The following is a 22,035-nucleotide window of genomic DNA, read 5'->3' as shown; positions in this document are numbered from 1 at the left end:
AGCATTCTCAGTGGTGACACATAGAGGAATACCCCCAAGCACCAGCCTCCACAGAAGCAGGAAGAGCATTCTTCCCTAACCATTTTACCTGCAGGCTGGCTAAAGCTTTGGACTCTTAGATGCCAGGTGTGCCCAGGGAAGAGGAGGCGTGTGAGCAGTGGGCATGGCTGCCAAACAGCCAGCTTTGACTCGACTGTCTGTGGTGGCGGAGAGACAAGGACAGATATCAGAAAAGAGCCATGTTGCTGTTCCCCAGTGGGTGCCCACATGAAGGAATGCTTGGATGGGAGAAGCCTAAACACATTGGTCTTTTAAAATTATTATTGTTATTATTATTATTATTTTATTTTGTCCTCATGCTTGACTTTCTCTATGTAGCCCAAGATGGCCTTTAACTTGTGATCCTCCTGTTTTAGCCTTAGGGATGTTGAAATTATAGGTATGGGCCACCATGTTTACTGAACTTTTTTCCAAAGGGAATGTGTGTGTGTGTGTGTGTGTGTGTGTGTGTGTGTGTGTGTGATATCTATTTGTCTGTCTGTCCTTCCATCCATTTATCAACTATCTTTAGTTTTGTTTTGGGACAGGGTCTCTCTCTGTAGCCCTGGTTATCCTGGAACTCACTATGTAGACTAGACTGGCATTGAACTCTCAGAGAGATCCTTTTGCCTCCAGAGTAAAGGTTTGTGTCATCATACTGGGCTCTTTTTTGCAGAAAGATGCATGGTCTTCCTAAGCGCACACTGGCCTGGAACTTACCCAGTGTAGCCTAGGTTAGACGCATACACAGCTGACTCTCAGGCTTAAAAAGAATGTCTGAAGCTGTCGAAGCCCGCTTTGCACATTGTTCTCGCCACTGGCTTATGCGTTTCACACCAACTGGTTTTGTTTCACCAGGTGTATCGTATGTACTATTCTAGGGAAAGCACAGTATTAAAAAAATACTTGAATGACTTTTCCCAGATAATTGGAGACACTTTGCACTTAAAAAAGGTCTTGTCATAATTAATCATTCTCCGTCCAGTTGTCTGAATTCACTGTATTCCTGACTTCGGTTTCACTTTGGCGGTATAGAAAGAGACAGAATATTTGTGCTACTCCAGGTGTATTGTTTCGCATAATGGTTGGAAATATTCCTCACAGAGACATGTGCTATTGTTGTTCATATTTTCCATCTATGCTTTTCTTTAGCATAGTGTCAGGCATCGTCTTGGCTTTTGTGGTAAAGATGAACAACGTGTGTGTGTGTGTGTGTGTGTGTGTGTGTGTGTGTGTGAGTGTGTGTGTGTGAGTGTGTGTGTGTGTGTGTGTCTAGTACATGTGGTAAGATGGTCTCTGGTGAAGGAGGGAGACCACCTTTGGATTCCAGCACTATGTATATGTTTTCCTCTTAAAACTAGATCCTTCACTTTCACGGTTAAATGCCCTTGACATGCTTAGCTAGGGATTATCAAAGCCACAGGCTTTAAATCCCTATCCAGGTTGTGAAATACGAATTTCAGAGATTTCTGTTAGATATCCTGCTCCTTCTAAGCAGATTCAGCAGTCAGTAGCTTTACCTCTTCCCCTTTATCCTATACAGAGTTCTAGCCAGGAGTTTGCTATTATTTCCTTAGAGAACCCACTTCCTCATGAGGTCGACACTAGTAGATTTCAGCCACAACTTGTGACATCTCCACATGGAGCAGACCAAAAATAGACTGAACCTTGTTTCTTTTTTCTTTTTCCTACACAGGAATAATTTTAGGGTCCTATACTTTTTTCCCTTTGGGGGACTATTTTTCCTAATATCACCCTGGGATGAAGGGCTTCCAGTTTCTATTGACAACTGCTAGAAAAGCACACACACAATCGCTAAGCACAGCACACCCACTGTATAAGGACATCTCAAACTTCCATCTTCCTCCTCTTGGTCCTCTGGGATCCACAGCATCACCTGTGCATAGGTTTAGACAGATGACTCGAGGCCGTGTGTGCATTGTTGGATTGTAGGTCAGATGTAACAGTCAAAAGAACCTGGCAGAGCTGTGTGTGGTAGCACACACCTTTAATCCCAGCACTTGGGGGCAGAGGCAGGAGGACTTTTTGTGGGTTTGAGGCCAGACTGTTCTACATAGGGAGTTCCAGAACAGCCAGGGCTCTGCAGTGAGACCCTGCCTCGAGAAACAAAAAACAAACAAAAACAAAAAAAACAGCAGTGTCAGGTGTCAGGCCTATGTCTATAGCCTTGCTCTTGTTGGGCATACTGTCTGTTTAAACTTTTGGTAGGAAGTCTCCAAGGCTTAGTAACAAAAGGTGGAGAGGTTTTGGTGGTAAGTCTGTAACTCTCCTTGTTCTTCCTACTGGTTCGGGATTTACCAATCTTCCTGTGAAGGCATCTGAGGTACTTGGGAAACTCCAAGCTTCCTTTTCATTCCCCATCTCTACAGGGCAGATGATCAGGCCTCAGTATGCATGCAGGCCACCAGGGGCAGCTGAGAAGTTTACCATAAAGAAGTAGGGCGGAGCAAATTCCTGCTTAGATCTTCCTCTCCAGACATCTTTCCTGCTATCTTGTTCCCATGTTTAAAGCCTCATCTGTATTTCTAAGTCAACTATTAACTGAAATTATGTAGCCATGCTTCAGCTATTTCCACCTATTAAACAAAGCATAATGACACATAATTAATAGCCCACTTCAGAAAGGTACACAGCCAAATGCTTGTAAAAACGTTGAGCTCTTCTGAGGGTGTTTTATGCACACGCATGAACAATGAGATGGCTTCCCTATTTGGCAGAGAACACCTGTATTGTGCCCATTTTACAGACAGGAAAAGTGAGCCTTAGAGGAGACAGTGCCTTCCTGAGGATCAGAGGGTAAATTTAACATAGTGTCTATGGAATTTTTCTCGGACTTGTTAGAACAATGAAATAGAACCCTTCTAGTCCCTGTCCCTGTGTGTGTGTGTGTGTGTGTGTGTGTGTGAGAGAGAGAGAGAGAGAGAGAGAGAGAGAGACAGAGAGACAGAGAGAGACAGAGAGACAGAGAGACAGAGAGTTTATATTACTATGTGTATGTAGGTACCGTCAGAGGCCAGAAGGCATCAGATCCCCTGGAACTGGAGTTATAATAGTTGTGAGCCAGCTGATGTGGGTGCTGGGAACTGAACCCAGGTCCTCTGCAAGAGCAGTAAATGCTCTTAACACTTGAGCCATCACTCTAGTTCCTCTCTAGTTTTCTTTTTTCTAATTAAAAATATTTTTCATTTTACATACCAACCCCTGCTCCCTCCCCTCTTCTCTATCCACCTTCCTTGGGGAGTTAACAAGTCTGGCATATGATCCCCCTCTCTTCTACCGAATTCCAGGCGCTTGGCCCAGTGCTTGGCTGTGGGTCACTGTGTCTGCTTCCATCAGTGACTGGATGAAGGCTCTGTGATGACAGTCACTGATGTGATTAAAGGGGAAGTCTGGTTCAGAGACCCTCTCCATTATTGCTACGAGTCTTAGTTGGGGTCATCTTTGTGGACTCCTGAGAATTTCTCCAGCACCGGTTTCTTCCTAACTCCATAGTGGCCCCCTCTATCAAGATCTCTCTTTCATTGCTCTCCCTCTCCATCCCTTCCCCAACTCAATCTTCTTGATCCCTCATGTTCCCATCCCCCATGTCCTCCCCTCTACCCTCCTCCCAGGTTACCCAGCAGGCCTTAACTATCCCCCTTCCTGGGACCCCCCATGTGTCCCTCTTAGGGTCCTTTTACCCGGCCTCTCTGGGGTTGTGGGTCCCTTTGCTTTACGTCCGATACCAGCTTACCTCATTAGTTTTCTTAAAGCATTTTAGAAAATTAAGGAATTCAGGTGCAAAATGGTATCTTCCAAGGTGATCTTGGAACTATCAGTGGGTTCTTGGGAGAAATATCGTTTTTTTTTTAAACAATGAATACTCAAGAGAACTGAAAAAAACAAAGGGTGGGACCCTTCTTAGGGTACAGAAGTGAATGGACTAGTCTGATGATTAATGTAAAAATAGTTGTTACACAAGGGTGGGTGCTGTCACATTACTGTGTCCAAAAGTCTGCTAGAAGCAACTAAAGGGAAGAAACTTTAATTTATCTCATGGTTGCAGAGAGATGTCAGTCCATCATAGCAGAGAGAGTGAATCTCACAGATAGGAAGGATAGAGACACACCTGCAGGGAGGGGAGGAGAGGATTTTGTATCCCATTTGTTTTGGCAAGTCTGAGAAAACTTCCGCGGACACTGAGTTAAATTTACCCTCTGGTCCCCACCATCTCCTCTAAGGGTCACTTTTCTACTTTTTCTGTCTTTAATGTCTATCATGGCAGCAAGGAGACAGGTGACTAAGGTGCATCTCAGAAACAGAGATGACCCACGCTAGAGTCATCTGAAAGAAGGGAAACTCAATTGAGAAAATGTCCTAGTAAGATTGATGGGGGAGGGGCTGGAGAGATGGCTCAGAGGTTAAGAGCACTGACTGCTCTTCCAGAGGTCTTGAGTTCAATTCCCAGCAACCACATGGTGGCTGACAACCATCTACAATTCAATCTGGTGTATATGTAATAAATAAATAAAATCTTAAAAAAAAAGATTGATGGGGGAGGGCCCAGCCTATTGTGAGTGGTGCCATCCCTGGGCTGGCAGTCCTGGGTTCTATAAGAAAGCAGGCTGAACAAGCCATGAGGAACAAGTCAGTAAGTAGCACCCCTCTGTGGCCTCTGCATCAGCTCCTGCCTCCAGGCTCCTGCCCTGACTTCCCTCAGTGATGAATTGTTGTTATCTGCTGGTATAAGCAGAAATAAACCCTTTCCTTCCCAGCTTGCATTTGACCACAGTGTTTTACCAAAGCACGAGAACCCTAACTAAGACAGCATTCACCTAAGCGCTCCTTTTCCCCAGCAGTAAGCATTTCAAATGTTTACTGGGTCTATGTAATGTGCCAGGACCTATGCTAAGGTCTACACATGGCTCAACACATTTAACTCTGTAAACAACTCAAGTGAGCAAGATTATCTTTGGCATTTTGTGGACAAGAGCCTGAAGTTCAGTGAGGTTTGTTGTACTTTTAAGAATCTTCTGAACCTGGAGTTTTCTGTTACGTGTTCTGCTGAGCTCTGCTCTCTGTGCTTAGATTTTTCTTTTGCTGTTGCCTTTTCTCACCTAGTCAATGTATTTGAAAGCCTGGGGTCAAATACAAAGGTCTGCTTTTTTTTCCCTTCTAGACAGGGTTTCTCTGTGTAACAGCCCTAGCTGTCCTGGAACTCACTCTGTTGACCAGGCTGGCCTCAAACTCACAGAGATCACCTGCCTCTGCCACACGAGTGCTGGGATTAAAGGCGTGCGCCACCATTGCAAGACCAAAGATCTGCTTCTAATAAATGAAAGCAATCAGTTTCTTCAGGTGTTGCCCCAAACCCTTAACCTTGGATGGGTCCTGAGAATACTTCACAGCAGCAAGTGGAGGTACTCCGTGAGTCACATTGACTCGAACATTTCTACTAACTGTGGATGAGGCTTGGGGTAGTGTACTCACCTGACACATGCAAGGCCTTGGGTTTGATCTCTAGCCTACACCCACAGAGGTAACTGCACAGAAAAAGGAAAAGGAAGTGGAGTTAGTTTTCATAACACTCACTGTATAACCTGATATTTAAAATACAATACTTTACCCATTTAACCATATAGTAAATGATTAATAGGAAGCAGTTAGGAACAAAGCAAGACAATAAATAGAGTGTATCAGAATGCAATGCGACAATACAGTGTCTTGTGTATGGCAGTTCACAAGGTGGGCCGTCCTTTCAAACAACAAAGTTGTAGTTCGTGGGGAGGAGATATTTTATACTGCTTCAGTTTTAGATGGAAGTTTCTGCAGCAGGAAGGCTGTGTCGTCTCCATCACTGAAGAGGTATGTGTGGTGACTAAAAACCACAATGACAACAGCACAGCCGAAGTCCCTTCTCCAAAGTCCTCCTGACTCAGATTTCATTCCTGTCCCACCTGACCTCCCCCATCTTACTTACCTGCCCATGTCTAAGGCTACCAGGCATAGCTGTGCGGGTTATTGCAAAACCATGGGGCTGTTGTTTACATCAGAGACTTGGTGCGTCCGCTTACTTTCTGCAACAGATTTTAGAGAGATAAGAGGTAAATGATTTTAAAGGGAGATATTTTGCCTCCTAAGTTATACAAATGAACTTTTGGGAGAGAATGAGTGTCTTCTGAGTGAGCACAACTGCATTTAATAATAATAATAAACAATAATACTTATGCTTAGTGGGGTCCCATCCCCTTTGCCAGTGGCTAGAAATATGAAAGCAGTTCCTGTCAGCCTCTCCTCCTGCAGAAAGGCTCATTACCCTTCACACTGTTTAACTTTGGAGCCCTGTGTGTCTTCCTGGTGATTTCATTCCCAGATGCACAAGACATTTCTTGAGTTGAATTGTCACCTGACTTTAATTCCTGGGCCTCTGGCTTGTGTCCTTAGTTGCTCTAATGATCTTTGGCCCTGGGCTCACTGATGAAAATGCTGACGTGTCTCTCCTTCATGGAGTCCCCGCTCACCCTTCATGTGGTACAGGTCTTCTCATGACACTCGGTGTCATCGTGGTTGTCTCTAATAATAGTGACGGGCTCTTGATGGCTTTGTGTAAGGCATTGTGCTGAGCTGCTTATGCATGTTATTTAACCCTTGTAAACACCTCCAGGAGGCAACTATTATACCCTATATCTAATAAGGGTATAGAGACGTTGAGACATGGAGTGTTTTACCTGAGGTCAAATGGCTAATGAGGGTCAAAGGCAATCTTTGTAGCCACCCCTGACTTCAAAGCTCTTCTGGGTTGCTATTACTGGCGTTGGGCTACTGCCTGTGGTCCCTGAGTCCTTAGGAACAGGAGCCATACGATAGTAGACTTACTGTTGGTTGCCCCAGACTTCTTTCCTTTGGGGACTGGAGTTCAGATGATTTGGGTAGAACTAGTAGACCCCTGGTGGTCATGGGACTTAGTTCTGATCAATCTAAGGAGTCCCTCCATCAGGCCATGTGGCTGGCTCAGGAGCTGGTACTTGATTCAGGCTGGCTCCCATGTTTCCCTTCTGCTTTCTTTAAGAAAGGAGGTTTTCTTTGATTCTTAGGGAGAAGTGGCACTGAACTGTGGGGAGAATGGAGACAGTCACCTTTGAAGCTCAGGGTCCTCTGTGCTCCATGTGTCTGGGACTTTAGACTTATGTGAGCCTGTACACTTGTGTTGTTGTTCGCTAAAATCTAATTATTTACAGTTGACAAAATCTCTAATTCTGAAAATACTGCCTCCAAGTACTGAAAATACGCAGCTCCCCCATTGCTTCGTTGTGTTGCCAGGTGAGACTAGCCATTCTTGGGTCTTGCTATCTGCTTGGGACCCAGATGTCTTTGATCCCTGCAGACTCTGGGTCCTATCAAGCTTATGCCTTCCTCGTAGGTTGCTACTCCCTTCCCCAGCGAAAGCAGATACCACACTCATACCTTCCCCAGCGAGCTCCTTTTCCCAAGGGGTGGCCCACACACATGGATATGGGTGGGGTGAACATCGAGCCATGAGTAGAATATTAGAGAAATCTGTTCTTCATGGACATTAGGGCATTAATCACTCTTTGAATGCTGATCAAAGACTACTGAGCACGGAGCCCATCTGGCTCCCAACACTCTCTGGGCTTCCAGCCAGTTTGGGCCAAAGCCTTGTTCTCAGCCCCACTTGCCTTGACTTTCAGCCTTTCTGATCTGCTGTTTGCCCTTCCGTGATTCTGTACTCCATCCTTCTGCTGGCTGCCTTCCCGCATCTTCCTGCAGCCCTCCGAGAGGGAGAACGTTGTTCCATTGTGAATCAGCTCTCCCACACAGAGTCCGAACACTCCCTTCCTCGCAGCTCTGAAGAGGGTAAACTTTGTTCTCACGGGACATCACTTTCTGTCCTTCTCCTTTAGCATTCAGGCCATTGTTGCACACACCCTCCTGGCTTGTGTCCTCCTACCAGCCTGCTAGTCATTCTGGTTTGATGGCTTCTGGTCTTCTCTCCCAACTCTGCTTCCCCTGTCTTCATGGATACAGCTAACTTTCAGTTTCAGTCAGTAGTGTATGGTTGCTTGTATGTGGGGTCTGTAATGGGAGTGGTTAGCGTGGTAAAAGGGAGACTTCATAAGAGATTACCTGTAATCAAGACCCTGAGAAATAAATAGGATTGCTGTAGGTATCTCAAAAGCTGAGGAGCTCTCCAGGCAAAGCGAACAGCTTGGGCAGAAGCTTAGAGGTACAAAAAGGCTTGCTGGGATACTAATGGCAAGAAAGGAAGAGAGAAGTCAGTCCGATGATGTATGATTGTAATTATTGACGATTAAGGGATGAGTCAGGGAGGAGAAAGAAGGAGATTGTGTTGTGAAGGACAGGATGAGAACTTTGCTGGAGATTTTGTAAATGAGGAGGAGTGACAAAAGCAGACTTAAGACTTTCATGGTAAGACTAGGGCTGTTGAGAAAGATCTAAGAAGAGGAGATGGATGTGGGACCACTTGGCCATGAGAGAGGAGGGAGTAGGGTGGGGTAATGAGGTTAGGACCCTGCTCCTTGGGAGCTCTGAGAGAGTGAGGCCCTGGGTGATGATGGGAGGCTTACATTCTGGGATGCTAGGAGACAGCAGCTGTATACTAGCTAGGAATCAAAGTTCCCAGCCCTTTAATTACCGTGTAATGATAGTAAGAATGACGTACACTATATAAGCTTATGATGATTCTCAAGGCATGTTTTATAGAATACTACAACTCTGAGAGATGTTAGTAAAGTTCAAGGGAAACAGAATGAGTTCTATGACCAAATAAAGTTGGGAAACATTGCATTTGATGTGATTCATAGAGCATGCTCACATATTAAATGCTCTCAGAGATGCATGCAAGAAACAGGCTTGATGTTGTTTAATTTAGGTTTTCCCAAATGTGTTCATTTGGTCATTCATTCCTCTATCCAACAACTTGTAGAAGACACACACTGTAATGCATGGCTATAACATGCTAGCCACTGTGCCCTGCTATAGACAATGTGGACAGCCCATGCCCCTCCTTTTAGGAGGTTCTGGTCAGGCGTAAGTATGTGTTGTCATCTGACAGGGAGGTGCTTGGTTGTTTAAGCATTCCTGTTTGTACTCTGGAATGGAGCAATGTGGAGTGACTGTCTATCTGCTTGTCCCTCTGGCCCCATGTCTCTGTCTTGCATCAGTCTCTCCGCCTCTTCACAGAATATTTCCTGTCTTGCCTGCTCTGCATGGACAGAGCACATGGCAAGGAAACTTTCAGGTCTGGGAAGTTGGTGACTTGCCCAAGGTCTAGAACCTAACTCAACTGGTTCTAAGTTCTGTGCTCATTGTGTTCTTGATCAGAAGAGGCAACTTGAAATGCTTAGTATGGAAAAAACCAAAACCTTAAGTAGACTCAGTAGGTTGAGTGAGACCCTGTGGATGGTGATACTTTGATCAGTGTAATATAGGGATCTCCATCACTACCCTGTTGTTGAGTGATGATATGACTGTATGTTGGACCACGTACTTTCCATGCATTTCTTTAATTTCACAACCCTTTGGGGTAGTAATTTCTACTTTATTTCATACATGTGGACGGAAGCTTGGAGAGTCAGTGCAGTATCCATTTTACATAGCTTCCATTCGTGGCTGTTTTGAGCCCATCCTGTGCGAGGTGAAATGTTTTTGTTTTTTTTTCAGGAGCCAGTGTGTGTTTTCTTCTTTCCATTTTAACTTGTCACCTTTGTAAGAACTGATTTTCAGCCGAATGGATGTGCATTACCTGCAGTTCCCAGTTCTCAGAGGCTGAGTCAAGAGGAACACTGCAAGCTCAAGGCTAGTCAGAAACCAACCGTACAAAAAGACAGACAGACAGCCCCCCCCACACCTAACACATACAAAACAGAACCCTCTCTCAAGAAGCATCTCATCCACTAACTGAACATCTAAGCCAGGGAGCTCTCACACAACACTTGATGAGTGCCTAGGATGTGAAGGAATCCCAGGAGCTGAGGATCTAGGGGTGGATGATACTTGGATACTGATCTTGTGCAACTTAACAACTAATGGCAAGAGCAGACAGTAAAAATACACAGAATCAAGAAAAAATTTTACAGTGATCACTAGAATGCTAGGAATTGAAATCAAACAGAATAAAATGGACTAGACATTTTATTTTTCAGTTATTAGTTTTTTGGTGTACTTATTTGTTCAATATTTATTTTTCTTTTATGTGTGTGGGTGTTTTGGCTACATATTTCTATGTGTACCACATGAATGCCTGTTGGAGTATTGGATCTCCTGAAGCTGGAGTTAAGGACAGTTGTGAACCACCATGTGGGTACTGGGAATTGAACCCAGGTTCTCTGGAAGCCTGTGTTCTTAATCACCGAGCCATCTCTCCAGCCTCCAGTGAGTGTTTTTTGTTTTTGCTTTTTTTTAGGTAGGCTCTTACTGCTGGACTTGAACTTGCTACCCTCCTGCTTCAGCTTTCCCAGTGTTGGGACTACAGGCCTGCGTCCAGCTAGTCTGTCTATTTTAGCTCTGCAGTGTATTAGTTACCTTTCTTGTTGCTGTGACAATAGCAGCTCACAGCAGGGTGTACTTTGGTTCACAGTTTGAAGATCCAGCCCACCATGGCAGGAAAGGTCTGGAGGCAGCTCACATTGCATCACCCACAGTCTGGAATCGGAGAACAGACGATACATGCTAGTGCTCAGCTCATTAGCATTCATTTTGCTCAGCCCAGGGCTCTAGCCAGGTGGATGGTGTAACCCACAGACAAAGTGGGTCTTCACACCTCAGTTTAACCTAATCTAGATCGTTTCTCACAGGCGTGGCCAGAGGCTTGTCTCCCAGGTGAATATAGATCCTGTCAAATTGTTGGCCAATGTTAACTACAGCAGGTAGTCAAAGCAGTGCCTTTTTGTGAAAGTGACATGTAAGATAAGATTCAAATCAGAAGGACGGTGTAGTGGGAGGAGGAAGGGGAAGAAAGATATGTAGAGACAGCCAGATAAGAAGCGTTCTTAGGTAGAAGGATCATCCTGTACAATGGCCCTGCCCATGGAATTTTCAGTTGGAAGAACAAGAATGATAGTATGTTTAAGTAGGAGGTGTGCTGGGTTTAAGTGGCTTTTAGTGACAACATGGACATGATTCATGCTTTTAAAACATTGTGTTGACTGTTGAATGGAGAAACTATTACAAGGAGATAAGGAAGTAGTGAGACCCAGTGGGGGATGTTGCACTAGTTTTGATAAGATTGTTACGGTGGCTACAGTTTTATCAGTTTCCACCACAGTAATGCTATGTAATACACATCCCCATAAACTCAGCGGCAAACAAGAATAATGATTCTTTGCTGTTCAGGGGTTTATGGAGTTGGTTGTGTCGTTTTCCTGATCTGAGCCAGGATCTGTTGGTCTTGACTAAGCTAACCCCTGCAGTGTACCTGTAATAGCTGTGGGTCAGGTGAACAGCTTTGTCCAACTGCCTGGGTTCTTCACTGTTTTGGGTTGGGGAGTATTGAATGTCAACTACCTTAGGATGACTTTGCTGGGATAGCTCTGTTCTTTCTGGAAAGTCCATTATATCCCTCTAAGAGCTTAGCTTAGCCTTCTTCTCATCACATTTTTAATGACTGGGGCATAGAACCAAGAATGGAGGTAGGAACAGGCAAATGCATCTTAAAATTGTAGCTTCAGTTAAGTTTGTTTCTACCCAACCAGTCAAAGCAGACTATTTGAAGGTCTCCATAGTCAGTGTGGGAGGGTGTTGGCAACTGACAGGCACTTAGGTGTGAGGAGAACACAAGAATTTGAGGTGATGGTGTGAATACTAATGGTGGAGAAGGAACGGAGAGAGTTGAATAGACTTAGAAAATATTTTATGTCTACAGTTCGAAGAACATGCTGAGAAATTAGATTTCAGACACGAAGGAGGAGGTGGGGGCAGAATCAAGGAAAGCTCCTGGATTTGGGCCTAGTGGCTAGGGAGACCATGAGGGATTTACTCAGATGGCAAAGACTGGGCCAAGAGCATGTTTGGGGTACCTAGAGTTCTGAGGTACCCGGTAAGTATTGATATAAAGATGACAGGATTGTGGTTGGATGTAGAAATATGAAGTTCTTGAGGAATTCAGGGATGAACAAGTAGATTTTAGAGGCATGAGCAGAGACTAAAGTCATGGTGTGACATGAGGCCAACCATAAAGAGGTTGTCTAGGTGTAGAAGCAAAACAGGTCCAAGAAGAGTCTGGCATACCTACCTTAGACATAAAACAGAAAAGTGGAATCCAGCGGAGAGGGACTGACTTAGTGTTCTCTTGCTGTGAAGAGGACAACATGACCAAGACAACTCTTACAAAGGAAATGTTTACATGGTGGGGAGCGCGGTGTCACACAGGAGGGCATGGTGCTTGAGCAGTAACACAGACAGAGAGAATGAGAGAGACGTAAACACAGACACAAGAGAGACAGACAGACACTGGGTCTAGCATGGGCTTTTGAAACCTCAAAGCCCACTCCCAGTGACACATTTCCTCCAACAAGACCACACCTACTCCAACTAGACCACACTTCCTAGTCCTTCTCAAATACTTCACCAACTGCGGACCATCATGCAAATATATGAGCCTGTGGGGGCCAATCTCATTCAAACCATCCGAGACTAAGAAAGTGCAGCCTCTGAGACCAAAGAAATATAGGGAATATCTGTGCCTTGGGGACTAGGAGAGGCAGAGCACCTACATGTGTTGAATGCAGCTGGTATGATGTGAATTAAGAAGTGAGCGCTGGGTCTGGTCACGGGGACATCCTTACTGACTGGCAGGCACAGTCTTGGTAGAGTGATCGACAGAAGCCTAATGGGAGGAGTTTGAGGAAAGCATGAGAGGGGAGACATGCTGACAGGAAAGACTATCTTATTTTTTCAAGAATGTTTCAGAAATAACATGGAGGTACAGGTGTGTCAAGTGAGTGGTTTCTTTGGGGGACTGTGAATGATGCACCTGGCCAGGGGGTGGTTGGCAGACATCGTGGGGTGTACTGGGGACAGAGGACTACTTGAAATACCGGAAAGGATGGACTGAGTAATCAGAATATACTTTATTCCATGTTTGACCTTCAGGTGTATTTCTACCCTATGTTTTCTGGTTAATTTGTAGTGAATGTGTATGTCTACTGTTGGACCAGTTTCTGCTGTCAACCTGGGTATAGAGTGCATGAGTTCTCTTGTGCTTTTAGGCAGTTTTAGTGCCTGTGCAGTAGGCTCAGCTAACACACACACACACACACACACACACACACACACACACTCACACTCACACACAGGTACACAGGTAATGTATACCCGTGTGTACTTTTTCTCCCCTCTCCCCCAGGGCTGGGGTTCAAATTCAGGAAAACACGCCACTACTGTGTTATGCCCCTTGTTTCACTTAACTACTACTACAAAGCAAAGACCTTTTGGGAACAGTGATGTCTCCTGCGGTGGTCTGAATGAGAGGGGGCCTCTCCAGGCTTGTATATTTGAGTGTGTTCCCAGTTGGTGGACTGTTCAGGAGGGATTAGGAGGTGCTAACTTGTTGGAGTAGGTGTGGTCTTGTTGGAGGAAGCTAGGCCTCTGTTTTTGTCTCTCTGTCTCCCTCTCCTTCCTCTCCTTTCCTTCATCTCCTCTTCTGCTTGTCCATCAGGTATGAGCTCTCAGCTACCGCCTCAGTGCCACGACTGCCTGCCTGACATCATACTTCCCACCACGATGATCATGAACCAACCCTCTCAAACTCTCAATGCTGCCTCTTCTAAGTTACCTTTGTCAGGGTGTCTCTTCACAGCAACAGTAACTAACCATAACTAAAACATCTCCATAAGTCAGGCTCAATGTGTCTTGCATTGAATACTGATGCTGGTAAATTCAATGCCTTAGGTTTTGATGTGGTTTACAAGTTTGGCAGATCCCAGGCAGAGCTAGGAAGGAAATATGAATCAACGTGCTACTTTCTCATTCAGCATCTTAGACCAGCAAGACGATTTTTCTTTTTGATTGGTATAAAGAACCAATGGCACCTGGCAATGCAAAGATTCCTATGTATTCACAGACGAGATGACAGTAGGCTACAACTCAGGATCCCAGAGAGGCGTGCATTCTGTCTTTCCAGCAGAACCATGACTTCCTTTTTAGGTTTTTTTTTTTAAAGCCAGTGTAACTGGACTTTTGAAGTGTAAAGTAGGAACTGGAGAAAGGGCTCAGTGGGTAAGAGTGATTGAAACAGAAGTGTGGGGATCTGAGTTTGAATCCCCAGAGCCCATGTATAATCTGAAAATGGTAGCACATGTCATAATGACAAAATGGAGGGGAGATGGAGAATCCCCAGAAGTGACCAGCTAGCCTGCGGAGCAGCAGAACAACAGGAACAGCTGTCTCAAATAAGGTGCACAGTGCAGACCGGCACCTGAGGATGTCCTCTGATCCCCACACTCATCCTCCACCCATCACACAGGCACTCAAATTCTAAGAAGTATACAGTCAGTGTATCACAAGCTGGAGATTTGAATGTGTTTTGGTTGAGGACAAGCGCATAGTCAGCATTTTGTTAAGCATGTGTCTTTTATTAACCCTCTGGGAGTATATGCACAGTGTGTGCCAGGTGGGTAAGTGAGGTCCTGTAGAGAGATGAGGTATCTTGCCACTGTTTAGTAATGACCTTGGAGAAGTTTTTTCTCCTCTTCCTTTTTTAAAATTTAAGTTAGAGACAAGTTTGTTTCACATCTCAATCCCAGCTCCCTCTCCCTCCCCTCCTCCCCAGCCCTCCCCAATACCTTGGAGATGATTTGTCCCATGGCCTCAACTCCACTTTGTTGTTTCACTGATCTAAAATACTGGTGTGAACTGAAAACCACACCTCAGCCAGTCTGCCTTAGAGCTTGCTTGCTTTTTATAATTTGAAAGATTTATTTATTCTATTTTATGTGCATGAGTGTACTATCTGCATAGATGCAAATGTACCATGTGTGTGCCTAGTGCCTTTGGAGGTCAGAAGACAGCATTGGCTCCCTGGGAACTGGAGTTATGGGTAACTGTGAGCCATCATGTGGAAGTTGGGAATTGAACCTGGGTCCTTTGCAAAAACATCCTTCCAGCTCTCCAGAACTTTCTGATTTACCAGAAATAATACTGGAAAGAACACCTGCCAGGGTTTTATGATTCTGACCTCTAATAAATAATAAGATATATATATAGCTTAGTGTTAGTTAGGGGGAAGACCAGTGAAGTCTAGAATCAGGCTTAAAAAATCAGATGAAAAGTTACCCAGACTGGGTGTTTCAAGCTGGTAATTCCATCTTGTGAGGCTGAGGCATGAGGAGCTAAGTTTGAGACCTGCCAGGGCTGCGGTGTAAGTTCAGAGTCAGCCGGGACAAAGCAGTGAAACCTTGTCTCAAAAGAAAAAGAATTGAAAAGACCTGAGCATGTACCTCTCAGTGGTAGAATGCTTGCCTACTGTGAGGTTCAGTCACCAACCCCGACATCGGTCAGCCAATTAGATGATGCTGGATTGTGTGAGTGCTTCCATAGTGCAGCTCTGGGTCTCTGAGGCTGTGGGCATTCTCTGTTGCATTGAGGCATTCAGATAGGCATATTCTAAAAGACCTAGACCATCAGAAAAGCATACATTAGCACTTTCCCAATTGACAGATATATTTAAATGACACAGCGTTTTACTATTGTCAATGTATGATTTAATTTCCTGTAGCATGGGAAGAAAACCATGAAAGTGGGATAACACTTAACATATCTAGACAAAAGATCCATATTACCTGTTATCTATTTTTTATGTTGTTGTCATTTCTGAGTTAACCAGAATGTAATCTATCTTGCTTAGCCAACAATAGAAATGCTCTTACCAAGGCGTCATGAACTAAGCCATTATCAAATGTTAATATCTGAAATAGCCTGGTGGGGAATGCTTTTGTTATTTTTGGCCAAATCCTACTGAAAATATCAGGCAACAACTTTCATATCTGTTATGTCCCTATCAGCAAATTTCCCCTTGGAATTCAGTAATGGGAAGTTTTTCTTTTGATAAATTGGTATCATAAGACAGGATCACAATTCTATGAGGCATGTGGCTCTCCCCCCACCCTGGATTTGGGGAAGTTCCAGTTTCAACAATCACATTTCTGAGTTCTGGCTATCAGGGTGGAGCAGAATTGTTGCCTGTGTGAATGGGAGCAAAGGGAATTCAACTCTGTGTGCCAGCCAAGAAGAGATAGGAAAATCATTGATCAAAAGAGTGTTGGAGATTCCATTCTGCATTCCTGTGGGTGAGTGAATGCCCTATAGGGCATGTACTCTCCTTCCCCTCCCCCGGCCTGCCACGCCCCATCTTAGTTGGCAAGGCTTCTCATCAGTGTCTGCTGGTGCCAGGTGTGACTGTAGTGGTTAAAGGCAAATGCCTTTTCATGCAGACTGCCTCCGGAGTCTAATGCAGTAACTACTGCAATGTGAAACCAAGGAAGTAGACCCGTGCTTTCCTTCCTTTGGTCTACCTTGTTTGAAGAAATAAATAGAGGTCTCCCATCTCTCCCATCTTCCTTTCCCCTTGGGCTATCACTTCCCTTCTTGACTCAGTTGGGCTATTTATCTGCTTTGGCCAGTGACACAGGAGTACATGCGTGGAAAGTCTCAGAGGTATGGATGTGTTTGGTTGGTTGGTTGGTTTGGTTTGGTTGGGGGAGGGCTAGGACTGCTTGTCTTATATACTCAAGAGAAATAATTTATTTGTGCTGTTTGATGCTAATGCTAAATGTTGAGTATTTTTATTTACTTATCAAATTTATTAATTGATGGTGTGTATGCGTGTGGACCATGGTGTTGCTGTAGAGTCCAGAGGACAATGTGAGGGAGTTGGTTCTCTCCTACTATGTGAGTCCTGGGGGTAGAACTCAGGTCATGTGGCTTGGGAGCAAAAGCCTTTACCTACTGAGCTGTCTTGCCAGCCCCACTTTTTTTTAACATTTTATTTTGACAACTACATACATGCATAGAATGTATTATGAGCATATTAATCCCTATTACCCTGTCTTACTCCACTCTTGCTGGCTTCTTCTTTTTCCCAAATAGTCCTCCTTCTAACCTGCATGCACGTGTGTGTGCGTGTGTGTGTGTGTGTGTGTGTGTGTGTGTGTGTGTGTGTGAGAGAGAGAGAGAGAGAGAGAGAGAGGAGAGAAAGATGCAGAACTGTGTTTTTATTATTGCAATGACCATGTCATATTCAGAAGACAAATTTTCATAGTGTCTCCATCCTCCAGCTCTTACAGTCTTTCCACCCCCTTCTCTGTGATGTTCCCTCGTCCTCAGAAGCAATTATATGAGTCTCATTTAGAGTGGAACACTCAACAGTGACTTTCTCTCAGTCACTTTCTCTCCATTGCTTGGCATCCTCAAACCCAAAAGAATTCTCTCTGACCCAGGCTGAGAGCAAAGCACAGGTCTATGGGTATGGCTCTTTGTTTTTGCCCTCATCAAAAGCGGTAGAATTTCCAGTTGCTTATGGACAATTCTGCCCACGCAGGGTGCTTAATCCAGAGATTGAACATCTGTCTGCACTCTGGCCTATGCCTTCTGGGGAACCAGTCAAAGCGCATGTTACTGCATTCTGTTTTACCATGTGTGCAGAGACATAAGCTATGTGTTCCACTCGATTTTCTTCTTGCCAGTTTGATTTCTAACACTTACTTTTACTTTGAATTCTTATCAGTATGTTGTTTGTGCACTATACATTTTTTTCTTAAAATTGTTTTCTGAAGAATAAATTCAACTATATGCAATATACCATTTACATCATTTGGAAGGGTGCAGGCCAGTGGTTTTGAGCCTCTCCATGATATGCAGCCATCACTATTATCCAAGTTGTCAAGACAGCTGTTACGCCCTCCCCAAGGCTACCTCTTATGTTCAAATTTCCCCTCTTTCCTTCTAATTAGTAATCTACTTCCTGCTGGTTTATATTTTCTGGACATTTCATATAAACAGAATCTGTGGTCCTTTGTGTCTCCCTTCTATTGTTCAATGCTTTCATTATACGAGCTGTACCATGTGCCAGTATGTAATTTCTACTTGTGTTGGATCTGTTTCATCACACAGCTACATGGTGCTTCGCTTGTCTCCCCATCATTTGAACACCCTTTGGGGTGTTCCCACTCTTTGGCTATTATCAGCAGCGCTGCTCTGAGCATTCACGTGCAGTTTTTGTATGAGTATGTTTTCAATTCTCTTAAGTGGATATCTGACTCATATGGTGACTCTGTGTTTAACATTTGAGGCACAGCCACAAGGTCTTTCACAGTGTCTGGGCTCCTTTACATTCCAGCAGCACTGTGGGGGTTCTGACTTCTCCATGCTTGTGTAAAGTCTCCATTTCTATTTTCTTTCTGTTTTTTAGCTGCCGTGATATGTGTGAAGTGGGACTCTGTGGCTTTGATTTTCATTTCCCTGACAAATGACGCTGAGCATCATTTCTTGGCTTATCGGTCATCTGTGTGTCTTCTTTGGAGAAATATCTGCTTAAGATAGGAGCCCATTGTAATGTCTTTGTTTGCATTGAGACAGGACAGCCTTGAGCTGTCGGCTCCAGCACCCTCCTGTCTTTGCCTGCCATATGCTAGGGTGTTTGGTGTGTACTACTGTACGTGACTCCATTATTTATAAACTGGATTGTTAGTCTTTTTCTTTCCCTTTTCCTTCCCCTCCTTCCTTCTCTTTCCTTCACTTTGGTGCTAAGTCTTGAGGCCTAGGTCTTGTGCATGCTAGGCTGTACCCCTGTGCTATGAATATTTAATTATTCATTGAGAATATCTTTTATTTACTTTTTGATGATGACTTCCTTCTCCCCTGCCCATGGAGTCCAATTAGTGCTCCCTGCTGGAATAATGGCTGAATCTTGCTGACTTGATCTTGTGCAGATGACCACAGCTTCAGTGATTAGCCTTGCATGGGAGGGGCGGGGGGTGGAGTTGGGTTGGAAGGAAACTGATAGCTATTTCTCACTTAGGGCTGAGCAATTAACAGTCACCTTTTCTCAGCCATGGGTGTGTGTGTGTGTGTGTGTGAGAGAGAGAGAGAGAGAGAGAGAGAGAGAGAGAGAGAGAGAGAGAGAGAGAGAGAGAGAGAGAGAGAGAGAGAGAGAGAAAGGGAGGGAGGGAGGGAGGGAGGGGGAGAGGGAAGGAGACTGACTGACTGACTGACTGACTGACTGACAAACTGACTCTCACTGAGTTGTATAGGCTGGCTTGAATTCTAATCCCCTTGCCTCAGGCCTATACCACTAGGCCCAGTGAAGTTTGTCTTTTGATTGTTCAATGTAAGTTTGTTGTGTTTTTTTTAAAAAATATTATCTGTGTACTGTACTCTCATATTAGATATTTCATTTGCAAATACTTTCTCCTGTTTTTAATTTAAAACACTATGATTTTATTTTATGAGTTTGAGTGTTTTGTTTGCACATTCCAGGTGCCTGTGAAGGTCAAAAGAGGGTGTCAGATCCCCTGAAACTGGAGTTATGGATGGCTCTGTGTCTCCATGTGGGTCCTGGGAACTGAATCTGGGTCCTCTGCAAGAGCAACACGTGCTCTTAACCACAGAGATATTTCTCCAGCCTCCTGTCTTAAATCCAACTAATTTTTTCTTCTGTTACTTAAAGCCCACATTTAAGAAACCCTTTTTAGCTGAGCTGTGGTGGTGGTGCATATCTTCTTTTTTTCCCTGTTTTTTTGAGACAGGGTTTCTCTGTGGCTTTGGAGGCTGTCTTGGAACTAGCTCTGTAGACCAGGCTGATCTTGAGCTCACAGAGATACGTCTGCCTCTACCTTCTGGGTGGTACATATCTTTAATCCCAGAGGCAGGTAGAGTTCAGACTTTGAGGCCAGCCTGGTCTACAGAGAGAGTTCCAGGACAGCCAGGGCTACGTGGAGAAACTGACTCAAAAAACAAACAAACAAACAAAAAACCACAAAACAACAACAATAAAAAACAAACAAAACCAAAAAAACCGACAAACAACAGCGCCTTCCCCCAACCAAACCAAACCAACCAACCAACCAAACAAACAAACAAAAAACAACCCAAGTTTAGACTGATTTAATGGAAATCAATTTTTCCTTTATTTTAAACCTATGTTTCTTTTAAGAGTTTTGTAATTTTATTGCTTTCATTTCTTATATGCAGTAGGGATTTGATTTCATTTATATCCAACTGTTTCTGTATGATTTAGTAGAAAGATTCTTCTTCCATCGATACTAGTCAAATATCAGTTGGCCATAGGTAAGTTTTCTCTGTATCCTTGGTTTTGCATTGTTGAGACTGTATGGTGGTATTATTACTATATTGTTGGTTGTGTTCTCTTTGCTTGTATTAATTCACATTACAGTCTCCCTGCATATCTCACGATTTCTGTAATGCTACAGAAATTAAGACAAGAGTTACCCTAATAACACTTCCATGATACATGTCTACTGTGTAACTGTTCTAAGTGTTTTACATTTATTAGCTCTGCTAGTAAAATTGAACACTGAATATGGTATGGCTTGTATGGTTGTGTGTGTGTGTGTGAAAGCTTGCTTTTTCTTAATGATTATCTTGGGGAAATATCCATAATATTAACCTTTAATTCCCCAGATTTATGACGAATAGTATAATATCTCCTTTTCTTCACATGTAGCCTAGGTTCATATATAGTATAAATGTATAATACATAATGATATAGCATATAATATTCTACATGTAGTAGGAGGACTGTTTGGGAAGAGGAAGTGTGACTGTGGGAGAGGGCTAAGAAAGGGAATGAATGTGAGAAGAACAGATTAGAAAATGTCCCAGTGTAGCCCATTATTCTGTACAATTGATTCATGCAAAGTGAGTGCAATGGCAACTGTGGTGTTAGTAAGAGCACTGATGAGCAAAGCTGGATCTGGCGATTTCCGGCCCGTGGCTGGGCCTCACAGTCCGGTGTTCCGGTGCGGGACCTTACTGCCACATGCTTAGCAACACAGAAGCAGGCTTCAGGGGAGCCCTTTAAGATGCCACCTCAAAGCCCACAGGGCTGTAAGTCCAGCGAAGAGGAGGTCTTCCCATGTACATTTTTGTGTCTGTTGCAGGGCCGGCTGCAGAGTGCGGTTGCTACAAAGTGTTCACTGAAACACAGGGCACACATAAACCCAACAGTTTAGGGACCCATTTGGATTTTGTCTTAAGTAGTGGAAATAGTTTTCTCTTCCTTAGGACTATTTGTTCTTGAGTAAGAATGGAGAAGTTGAAGGAGTATTAAAATGGGATGCACTTAAGTTAATACAAGCTGTTTTTACTGCTGTTCTTGAGTAAGAATGGAGAAGTTGAAGGAGTATTAAAATGGGATGCACTTAAGTTAATACAAGCTGTTTTTACTGCTTCTGTTTCTTCAGAGCACTGTGCTGAGCCCATGCTCCACTGTATTCCACGGGTGACAGCTTACTGGTTTTTTAAAATTATTTTAATTTTAAATAGCTTGCTTCACATGCCAATCCCAGTTCCCTCTCCCTCCCCTCCTCCCGCACCCCCACACAACCCCCCCAGCCTCCCACCCTATCGCCATTTCCTTCCACATAAGGGATGTCCAGAGTCTGTCATTTCACTCAGGGCAGGGTCCAGGCACTCCCCTAAGAGTCCAGGCTGAGAGAGCGTCCCTCTTTGTGTTATGGACACACAAAGTCCGTTTGTATGCCAGGGATAAACACTGATCTACTGCCCAGGGCCCCATAGGTTGCCCAGGCCTCCTCATTGACTCTCACATTCAGGGGGTCTGGATCAGTCCCATGCTGGACTCCCAGCTGTTGGTCTGGGGTCCAAGAGCTCTCCCCTGTTCAGGTCAGCTGTCTCTGCTGGTTTTGCTAGCCCATTCTTTGCCAATTTGCTCATTGCTCCTCTCTCTCTGTCATTGGGTTCCATGGGTTCAGTTCAGTG

The 22,035-nt window shown here is 44.2% G+C and overlaps 1 protein-coding gene across 2 annotated transcripts in view; it reads left to right on the top strand.

Annotated features, from left to right (window-relative positions):
- Tec (tec protein tyrosine kinase) overlaps window positions 1-22,035 on the top strand; it is a 102,096-nt gene that overhangs the window by 5,121 nt on the left and 74,940 nt on the right. The gene's annotated exons all lie outside the window — the stretch shown is intronic.

The sequence above is a fragment of the Mesocricetus auratus genome, unplaced genomic scaffold (assembly GCF_017639785.1).
Source record: "Mesocricetus auratus isolate SY011 unplaced genomic scaffold, BCM_Maur_2.0 Super-Scaffold_100006, whole genome shotgun sequence".
NCBI classification, from domain to species: domain Eukaryota; kingdom Metazoa; phylum Chordata; class Mammalia; order Rodentia; family Cricetidae; genus Mesocricetus; species Mesocricetus auratus.
Note: the sequence above shows the minus strand (reverse complement) of the source record. Positions and strands in the feature narration are given on the sequence as shown.